Source organism: Lepisosteus oculatus, unplaced genomic scaffold, assembly GCF_040954835.1.
Source record: "Lepisosteus oculatus isolate fLepOcu1 unplaced genomic scaffold, fLepOcu1.hap2 HAP2_SCAFFOLD_87, whole genome shotgun sequence".
NCBI lineage: Eukaryota > Metazoa > Chordata > Actinopteri > Semionotiformes > Lepisosteidae > Lepisosteus > Lepisosteus oculatus.
The window spans coordinates 114369-123752 of NW_027168425.1; the positions used below are offsets into that span (position 1 = coordinate 114369).

General features: G+C 44.3%; 3 non-coding genes across 3 annotated transcripts; 1 reads left to right on the forward strand and 2 right to left on the reverse strand.

Moving 5' to 3' along the window:
- Positions 1 to 4416: 4416 nt before the first annotated feature.
- trnan-auu (transfer RNA asparagine (anticodon AUU)) lies at positions 4417 to 4490 on the reverse strand. The gene has a single exon. It is a non-coding gene; the product is annotated as a tRNA-Asn (tRNA).
- Positions 4491 to 5660: 1170 nt separating this feature from the next.
- On the forward strand, positions 5661 to 5733 carry trnar-ucg (transfer RNA arginine (anticodon UCG)). The gene has a single exon. It is a non-coding gene; the product is annotated as a tRNA-Arg (tRNA).
- Positions 5734 to 7290: 1557 nt separating this feature from the next.
- On the reverse strand, positions 7291 to 7372 carry trnas-uga (transfer RNA serine (anticodon UGA)). The gene has a single exon. It is a non-coding gene; the product is annotated as a tRNA-Ser (tRNA).
- Between the last annotated feature and the right edge of the window lie 2012 nt (positions 7373 to 9384).

Consider the following 9384-nt stretch of genomic DNA (forward strand, 5'->3'; position numbering starts at 1 on the left):
GAAGATAGGTGGGATAAAGGGCCTTCTGTTTGGTCAGGGGACAATAACAACAGAGCCTCTGGCGTGGCCATTCTTTTCAAAGGATGGGCTTTCAAATTGAAAAGTATTCAGAGGGTCATAGATGGCAGGTTGCTGTGTGTGAATGTGGAATGGGGCACCGTTAACCTGCGGCTAATCAATGTGTATTGTCCTACTGACGTGGGAGGAAGGGTGGAGCTACTCAAGGCACTCTCTCCCCTATTGTTAAGTAACACAGACGTGATAGTGGGAGGGGATTTTAATTGTATCTTAGAGCACACAGACAGGCAGTCTAGCTCTCCGATAAAATTGGATTCCAGCTCACTGGCCCTGCAAAACTTAGTTCAAGACTTTAAACTCTCAGACACATATAGATGTATATATCCCACAACAGCAGGATATACATGGTCAGGGAGGAATAGCAGCTCCAGAATTGACTATTGCTTTGTCTCAGAGAGAGTGAAAGCTGTTGGGGTCACTCTTCAGCCTGTCTTCTTCTCAGATCATCAGGCTTTAGGGTGTAGAGTGGAACTCCAGGGCGGGACTGTCTTTGGCCCAGGCCTCTGGAAACTCAACACAAAGCTGCTAGAGAACGAGGGGGTAGTATCCCGCTACAAGGAGAAACTATCACAGTGGCTGTCCTTGCAGTGTCTGTACGGGTCAGTAGGAGAGTGGTGGGAGGAGGTGAAGATGAGGACAAAGGCCTTTTTCATGGCTGAGGGAAGGAAGGCTGCTGCCAGACGGAGAGGAGTGCTAGCCAGGAAACAGAGGCAGCTGCAGCGTCTCTACACGATGCTGCACAGTGGCTTCGATGTGCTCGAGGATATCACCCTTTTAAAAAAGGATATCCGGAGCATAGCCGTTGAAAGTAGTCGAGGAGTGCTGTTAAGAAGCAGAGTGCAGTTCTTGGAAGAAAATAAGAAGTGTACTCGCTTCTTTTTCAGGAAAGTGGTAGGCTCCAAGTCTGTCATGGAAAGTGTAGTTGATGAGGAGGGACGAGAGAGAACAGAGCCGAGTGCTATCCTCTCCTGCACCGAGGCCTTCTACTCAAGACTGTGCAGCTCTACAGAGTTAAAGGATGAAGCAATTCATTTTTTTACCTCAAAGCTAGAAAACGTTTTGAGTGAAGAAGATAGGGAAGTACTTGAGAGGGATTTGACAGTAGAAGAGCTGAGACAGGCTATGGAGAGCTTACAGAAGGGGAAAACTCCGGGTGCTGACGGGCTCCCTAAAGAATTTTATTGCACCTTTTGGGATCTGCTTCAGGATCCGCTACAGCTCCTATTCGAGGAAAGCTATAAGACAGAATTGATGCCTGACTCCTTAAGAGAAGGCACTATCTCTCTCTTGTTTAAGAAAGGAGCAAAGAATGACATAAAGAACTGGAGACCCCTCAGCCTGTTAGGCGTGGACACTAAGATCCTGTCCAAAGCCCTTTTCCTGCGCCTACAAAATGTAGTGGCCTCACTGGTAGGGAAAGAACAGACTTGTGGGATAGCAGGACGCCTGATGAGCGACAACCTGGCCTTGTTGAGGGATGTCTGTCTGTACTCTGAGGATCGCTCCCTCCCTCTGTGCATTTTAGGTGTAGACCTAGAAAAGGCCTTTGACCTCCTAAACCGGCAGTACTTTACATCGGTACTTGAGCACATGAAGTTTGGCCCCATCATGAGAAAGTGGATTAACCTGCTGTACACAGGTAGCAACAGCAGAGTAATGGTTAATGGCAATAGATCACGCCCCTTTGAAGTCTGTTCAGGGGTGAGGCAGGGCTGCCCATTATCCCCCTTGTTATTCGTTTTGGCTATGGAGCCCTTAGCCTGTGCCTTGCGCCAGGATCAGGCCATTAATGGGATACCAGTGCCTGGAAGTGGGGGAGGAGAGGTAAAGACATCTCTATACATGGATGACGTCACCCTACTCCTCTCTGACAATGCCTCAATTAGCAGAGCTCTGCAGTGCTGTGATCGGTTCTCTTTGGCTTCCTCTGCAAAAATTAACACATCTAAGAGTGAGATTTTTTATCAGAACTGGAGGGAGCCAAAAGAAGGACATGATCTCAGGCTGCAAGAGAAGATAATTAATTTACAGGTGCCATTCCCCGGCATTGTGGCCATTGTCGGTGCTCACACGCGATAAGATAAGGCGGAGGAGAGCGGGGCATGCCCAGCGCCAGACATTCAAGGAGGGGGCAGTGTGAGGTGAGGTGAGGTGAGGTGAGGTGCGACACGCCGGAGCCCCGACGCAGCTAATGCAGAGCAACTGTTGGACTGGCATCGAAAGGACGTGTGCGCACGGAGCGAGCCTTCCCTGCGGCGGAGCGCGGGAACTTTCTCCCACCTCCCGCTGCAGGAGTTGTGTGCGCTGCAGCGGTGCCGAGAGAAAAGCACAGAAGGCAGCAGGCTCTGGAGAGCAGGTAAGAGACGGAGCCTTGTGGGCAGGCGAGCAGGCCCGTTTTTTGGAAATTGCTGAAAAGGTTTGTTCGGTGTGTGGCAGGCGCACGTCGCGAGCTTGCGTGGCGATCTGCCGGTCTGGAGTTATGCAAATGAGGCCGAATTGCATCCCGGGACATGCTGCGAATGCGCAATGGCGACTGCAGATGTGTAGGAAACGGCGCGCTCGTTTTCTCGTTTTGCCCACACTTTTGAGTGTTAGTGTGGCGTGTGAGTGTGCGAAAGAGTGGGCCCAGCAGGAGGCGGTGGCGTGCGGGGCGAGGAGGTGGCCTAGGCTGCGCAATTTGTGCTGTGGGTGCGGGCCTCTTGCAACTTGGTTTATTTGGTTTATTTATGGTTCGCATAAATAAAACCGGAAAAGAGGAATTTATTCTGCTTCCTGTGCGTGCAGTAGTTACAAAGTTGAACGTCTTTACATGATCTGCTGCAGTTTTCAGTGGGTGGGCTTTGTCAAATGGCTTGGAAAAACGCACTGTGTTTCGGCTCGGGAAACATCATGAGAAGTGTCCTGCATGTTTTCAGTGTATAGCTGTCTTTTAACGCATACAGAATTCATTCAAAATCATTGATTTCTCCAATTAACAAGGGTCCCTTAAAGGATGAGTCAAAGTAACGTCTAATCGGATTAGTTTCCTTTGAGCTGGTTCAGAGTTTGCTCAAGAGTTTACCTTTCACAGATGCGCAAAGAAGAATGTTGGGGGTGCATGCTTCAAGGCGCCTTACAGCTGTAGGGAGTGATTTGAGACGATTCGTGGCGTGTGCTCGTTCCCATATACCGTACGCCCCGGGGTGCATTGCCAGGATGACGTACAATACTGCTTGGGCACGTAACGGCATTATATGCAAGTGCGGGACGTGAGGGTTTTCGTTTGTTCTTTTTGTTTTGCTCTGCTTTGCTTTGTTCCGTGGTCAAGAGGCGTAAGGTAAGTTGTAATCCAGGGAGTACACTGGTGGCAAACAGTCCAAGGTGAGAGGTGAGGTCCAAAGTCGAAAAGGCAGAAGGGGAGTCCAATATCCAGAATAAAAGAAGTAATGGAAAAAACGCCAGGTAGAGCTCTCAAGGAGTAGACTCAATACCAGCGGGAAGCAGGTAAAGATGGTAAAAATAGCACTGCGTACCGCACGGTGGAGTGTGTGCAGGTGGGTTAACTCGTGCGGCGGCGTTTGTTAATAATCACCCGCTGCTGGTGCTGATTAGATTGCTTAAGAGTTGGTCTTAACTGCCTGGCGGTCATGACAAGCTCCTCTTTAAGCTGTGGTTTAGTTTTGCATTCATGTGTTTCTAGAGCAGTTATTTATGGGGGTGGGTGGGTCTTTCACAGAGGCTCAGGACAAATCCCCTGCATGAAAGTCTACTGTGTGCGTTCAAACAGTCACAGGTCAAGAGCCAGGCAGGAGGACAATGGACAGAAGAAGCAACAAACTAAAAATAAAAGAACGAATATGAAAAAGCCACCATCTTTTTCTTTTTGACATTTTCCGACTTTCATGCAAGCCAGGACAAAGTTGCTCGTAGCTACTTGTGGATTCAAATACTCTATCGAGTGCTTTGATGAGTTTTTGCAATTTGATTGTCGTCCTGTCAGCCTGTTTCTGTTTTTTTTTTTCAATCTAGGGATGGAAAGTATGAGGGAAATGATGGAGCAATCAATAACCGCTCCGGAAAAATGGCAGAAAGAAATGGTCCGTCACTAAGGACATTTGTGAAGCAGAGGAGTGACATCACCACAAAGGCGACACATTCTGCTGATGGTTTTGGTGAATAATGATTGAGGCGCGTTAAGAGAAAGGTAGCTGTGTCAGCATGCGTAGGCTGCAAAGGATCAAGCAAAGGTTTGCTCCATGCTGAAAAGAGAAGAAAAGAAGCACAACGTTTCGACTGTGGAGCCTTCTGCGCCATCTTCTTTAGCGGTGATGATGTTTACATTGGAAAAACTGAGACATGCGTCTCTGGGTGGGCTTGAACCACCAACCTTCAGATTAATAGCCGAATGCGCTAACCGATTGCACCACAGAGACTGACGGCCGCTTGAGCTCCCTACATTTGCAGGTTTATGGTCAAAGAAAACAATCACTTGCACTTCTTGCAGCCGGCAATCTTTTTCCACTGACAACCAAGAAATGGATTTCATCTTTCACAAGCTGTATGGATTTCTTCAAAAACAAGTTATTCCAGAAAGGAAATGAATTCTTGCATTAAACTGAACCAAGCTGTACATGTTTGTCTGAAATGAGACATTCGGCACAACAAGACACGGAGAGAGGCACCGCTGGTATTCAGACCCAGGATCGCCTGCTTACTAGGCAGGCACTTTAAGCCACTAGGGAACAGCGCCAGCAGAGCACCGCCCTTTTACAGACACTTGGACACATCTGTGTTCGGTGTGCACTTAACCTGCTCTCTGAGCCCGTTGCCTCCGTCCCATTTAATAGCAGAACTGACGCCAAGAGAAATGATGAGAAATGGCATTTATCGGGCACTTTTCATGTCCAAGGAGCTCAATGCCCTTGACACCTCCCATTCTTTGGCGACACCATTTTTTCTTTTAATTTCTATACTTATTGATAGAATAAAAACGATATGTCATGTACTGTAAGGGAAATGTCTCTTTTCATGGGGAAAGCTAGCACCAGCAAATGTTGTGTTTAGAAGAAGTGATTTAACATGACACGTGACCTAATTTACCGGAGCAAAAGCTCACCCAGCAAGCCCTGCTTTACTTCTACAGGAGAGAAGTACTGTAGAGTCTGCAAGATGTTCAGCTGGGTAGCTACGTCAGCATGCCTCGGCTGCAAAGGAACAAGTAATAGGTTTATTGCATGCTGAAAAGAGAAGAACGGAAACACAGTGTTTCGGCTGTGAGGTCTTCTCACACCTGAAGAAGCCTCACACCTGTAAAAGGCTCCATGGTTTTCTTTCTTCTCTTTTCAACATGGAATACACCTATTGTCTGCAAGATGTGACAATTTCATGGTGTTTTGGAAGAAAACCTTTTTTCTTTGAATTCAAAATCAATCGGAATTTCAGCACGACACATCAACACTTTTTCTTTTTTAAGGAGATGATATTTTAAACCTGATAAAAATAGTAGGAAACACAAGTTTCTTGCTGTGAAAATTTAGATGGGGAAGTGTACTACTAGTAGCAGTGTAGAGCTCTCTGTGGTGGAGTGCAAGCACATGTTCTATGGGCCAGTGGCGTAATGGATAATGCATCTGACTTCGGATCAGAAGATTGTAGGTTCGAATCCTGCTTGGCTCGTGTGGCTTTTAAACCTCTCAGGTTCCTCGGTAACAGGTTGCTGTCATGTATATGAACTATAGAAAAGCATTTGCCACAACCCGTAAATTAGCACGCAAGTGCGGGCTAGTTAACACAGAACTGTATGGAGATCATCTCCAGCTCCGAGCTCAATTGCAATGAAAAAACATGCAGAACAGAACTGGAGAGCAGCTGAATTTGTGCTCGGTAGGGTGGGGAGGACTCAGCATTGCTATTGTTCTAATTGGCATAAACTGCAGGGAATCTGAATCAGAACATGTCAGTTAGTTCGATCATTGCGTCAATATGTAGGCCACGTTAATATAGAATTATTAGTTTGTCTGTCTCGTCTTTGTATATAGCTGAATGTCCCTGACAATTTCATGTTAGTTTTTAAGAACGACATTGGTGCTAATATATACATATATAGCATATAAGGAACACGTAAAAGTTTAGTCCATGCTGAAAAGATAAGAAAACCGCCACAACGTTTCATCTTGGAATAAATCTTTACTTGTTGTTTTGCAGCCTACCCATTCTGACCTAACTCCTCCCTTGAAATTCCCTAACAGATAAGGGTACGTAACGGCTCATGCGATGCTCAGTTGCAATTTGTCCCAAAACAAACAAGAACAGCAGCTGAGGGTTTGAGTTTGAACATGCACTGTATTAAAGCAGCTTTTATTTCCATTGATAAATGCTAGATATTCCTACAGAGATTCTCCAGGTGTGTAAGCGATTCCTGTTTCTGTTTCTATTTCTGTTTCATATATATAAACAGTATATATATATATGTTACATGTGTCTCTGCAATAGTATAAATGTGTTATACACTATCAGGGGCTGCTTTTTTGTGCACCTCATCTACAACAAGGGATTTTTTTTCATTTATGTTTGTGGACCTTCACCATTTGAGGAAGTGAGTTAGATAAGAAAGTTACAGGTATGGTGAGCAATGACTGACAAAGGCACGTACTGCGTATTCCTTACAGAAGTGTAAGCAATTTGTTCTAAAAAACACCGGCTAAAGTCCAACATCGTTAGCAATCTTATTACTTAAACAGAATTAACATCAATAAACTGTAAGGTGCTGGTACATGCGAGTAGATTTGATCTTCTATTAAACAAAAATGCAATTACAGCTCTAAAAGGTCAACCTAGACTTCTGTAACAGATCAGTTCAGATCATCGCTGTTCCTCTGACCTTGTGAGTCTTTGGAATTTTAAAATTGTATTTTGCTTGCCTTTCATGTGGTCTGTGTACAAGTCACTGTGGCGTATGCGGTCCTACACAGCCTTGCTATAGATGTGACGAGCCTCCGCTATGTTGCAATGGAGAACAGGTTCAGTAGGGAGCTGCCGAGAAAATTCAGCTGGAAAGCTCGTTGCAGAAAAGCATCGGTATCTGTGTCCAGCTGCAAAGCGTCCTTCGTGGGTGCTGAAGAATCGATTTCACAGGCTGCGGGTCCAGACGATTTAGAGTGTTAAAGGTCCCAGCGAAAACGAAACGGCGCTGGTCCTTTTACACGCACGCACGCAACCAAATGCAAAGGACGCCGTAGTCGGCAGGATTTGAACCTGCGCGGGGAGACCCCAACGGATTTCAAGTCCGTCACCTTAACCACTCGGCCACGACTACAGCGAGCGCCACGGCCGCTGCCTTCTTGCTACAATCGAACAGGGAGTGCGAGGCGGCGGCGGCGGCGGAGGCAACTTTTTTCAAGTTCGCTCTCCGTTTAAGAAACCTTTTACGCCATACGTGCAAGCACACACACACACACCTCAGAGGACTTAAGGGTGGCTTCAAGTTGGAATGATAAAGTCTCCCCGTTCGGACATGAAAACAGAACGTTCTTAGACAGAAAGCAATCAACAACGGAGACATGTGGACGACGATTTTAGTCACTGCACTTTGAATAGCATTTTTACTCCAGTTACAGGAGATGCACCAATGGCCCTTGACCTACGCTCTTACCAATGCCTTGAACATTCAAACAAAACAGCCCTAAAGTCCTGCGGTTTAATATAACGCTGTTACGTGTCGAGGCAGTATTTGACTCCGTCCTACCGTTGAGACACGGGGCGTACAGATGCAGCTATTCAAAACAAGCGGGCGATACCACATTATTTTGCGGTGCGCTTTACGCAGTCTACCATGAGTTACCGTAAATTCTCCTATAAAACCGCAATTAAAATAATAGTATCCGGAATTTCTGCAAGGTGGAGCTAATAAAGCTCAACCTCTCATGTTTGAGCTGTCGCCATCAAAGTCTTTAACGAAGATATTACTAATAGTATTAATAATGAATGACCTTGGACAAGCTGTAAACTCAAAGTAGTGCCCTGGTCCACATTCTTTTTTTCATTGACCGTCTTTGTAAAAGTAACACCACAGCATTTCGCAATCACGCATTTGTTTCCAATCATGCAAAGTACAGTAATTTTTGAGAATCTCCGATTCACCATGCCTTTCACATGCTCATAAAAGAGATTGATTTAGGAACATAAACATATTACTGTATGCAAACTGTACTGTATACAGTATGTATATGTACATGTATATTTAATGTCTTTACTGTGCCCGTTTAAGCATTGAATATTTATATGGAATTTTACCACTGAAGGGAAATCTTAGTACCTGAGCATAAAAAGAATAGGAGCATACTGTAACACGTGTGAAGGCCATAAACGATATTAATTTTGGAACTTAAACATACAGTATATGGCTGGTCTCGGTACTTTAAAGAAAACATACACACCAGTATTCCATTTCTCCCTAAACATTTTAAGCATCGAAGTCTTTAACTAACGTGATACTGGAGTCAACAAGCTCCGGTACAAGAATTTGATTAAAAGGGAATATAATATGGAATCGCGTATTTAAAGAAATTAATAACGATATAATTATACTCATGTACCGCAACACAAGAATTGTTACATAATGTTTCGTAGGGCTTTTTCGACACTCTTTGTGTGACCTTGCTGGTGGTGCTGTGGGTTAGCTTCCTGACTCCTACATCACATGTTGTGTGTTTGAATCCTGCTGGAGCCGTTACTTTTTTTTAATAAACATTTTTTTAAAAAAATACAATGTTTCCCTGGCTCAGAGATTAAATAAAACTTCACTCGCACCAAACAAATTTATATTTCTAATTATCATAACATGATCAAATTTAAGTCATTTTAATAACAATGAATAGTCACCTAGGCGTTACAATATAAACATTTATATTGATTTAAAACCCATAAATAAAGCTGATACTGTTTAGACTTTTAATTATTTAAAACTGTATTACAGCAGCACAATGCACAATGCAACGTAATAATAATAATAATAATAATAATAATAATCATAATAATAATAATCATAATAATAATTGCTTACATTTATATAGCGCTTTTCTGGACACTCCACTCAAAGTGCTTTACAGGCAATGGGGACTCCCCACCAATGTGCAGCATCCACACATAAATCGCTATCTTTGTCTTCCGTGTAATAATGTTCACCTCTCTGTCCAGCAATTTAACAATAGTAATAATAATGAACTTTATTGTATATGGCGCCTTAAAAGCTGGCTCCTCAAAGCGCTTTACAGGATAAAAACAATAACAACAATACTGTTAGGCTGGGCAAACGATTTTTTTTAAAGA